Raw genomic sequence first — 877 nt, forward strand, 5'->3', positions numbered from 1 at the left:
TTTCACCGAATGTGTGCACACCACCTGAAGCTCAACCTTGACAAGACTGAGCTGCTCTTCCAACCAGGAAAGGCGCCTCCATTCCATGGACTCTCCATTACCACAGAGAACTCTGTGGTGTCCCCGGCTCGGACTGCGAGGACACCTGTGTGTGATACTGGATGACCAGCTGTCCATCGCTGCCGACATCAGTGTGACAACCCGCTCTTGCAACGACACTCTCCACGACATCCAGAGGATATGTCCGTTCGTCACCCGGTAGGTGCCTCATGTTCATCTCCCGGCTCTTGTCATCTCGGGCCTAAACTCCCGCAACTGGCTCCTGGCTGCTGTGCCTGCATGTGCCGACCTCTGCAGCTAATCCAGCGTGCAGCAGCTCGGCTGGTCTTCCGCCTACCCAAGTTGTGCCGCACTACACCGCTCCTCTGCACCCTGCACTGGCCAAAGGAGAGCAGTGTCAATCGGGCCTCATCGCCAAAAAGGGTCATATCGAAGAAGAGTGAGGGCTTGAAGTCAACGCCCTGCGCTACGCTGCGTGACGAAATGACGGGCAGAGTCTGCCCGACACACGTGCCAAGGTCAGCGTTGGCGCCGTCCTCGTTAGTATAGTGGACAGTATCTCCGCCTGTCACGCGGAAGACCGGGGTTCGATTCCCCGACGGGGAGACTGGACTTTTCTACCAGCTGCTGATTATTCACCAAGAAAGACCAAAAGAATAACAGCGGCATCGAGCGTGACCCCGCTGTCCGACCGAGGCGAGGATATGCTTAGCTTCCCCATTAACAAAAGACAATAAGCCAAGCAGAAAAAGGCAATAGCAACACTTGACTGTATGAGTCGATTTCTCAGTTCCTGTCTGTCGCCTTTATTAGCAAG

General features: G+C 55.4%; 1 non-coding gene across 1 annotated transcript; it reads left to right on the forward strand.

Annotated features, from left to right (window-relative positions):
• The first annotated feature begins 594 nt into the window (after positions 1-594).
• Positions 595-666, forward strand: trnad-guc. The gene has a single exon. It is a non-coding gene; the product is annotated as a tRNA-Asp (tRNA).
• The last annotated feature ends 211 nt before the right edge of the window (positions 667-877 follow it).

The sequence above is a fragment of the Micropterus dolomieu genome, unplaced genomic scaffold (assembly GCF_021292245.1).
Source record: "Micropterus dolomieu isolate WLL.071019.BEF.003 ecotype Adirondacks unplaced genomic scaffold, ASM2129224v1 contig_5057, whole genome shotgun sequence".
Taxonomy (NCBI): domain Eukaryota; kingdom Metazoa; phylum Chordata; class Actinopteri; order Centrarchiformes; family Centrarchidae; genus Micropterus; species Micropterus dolomieu.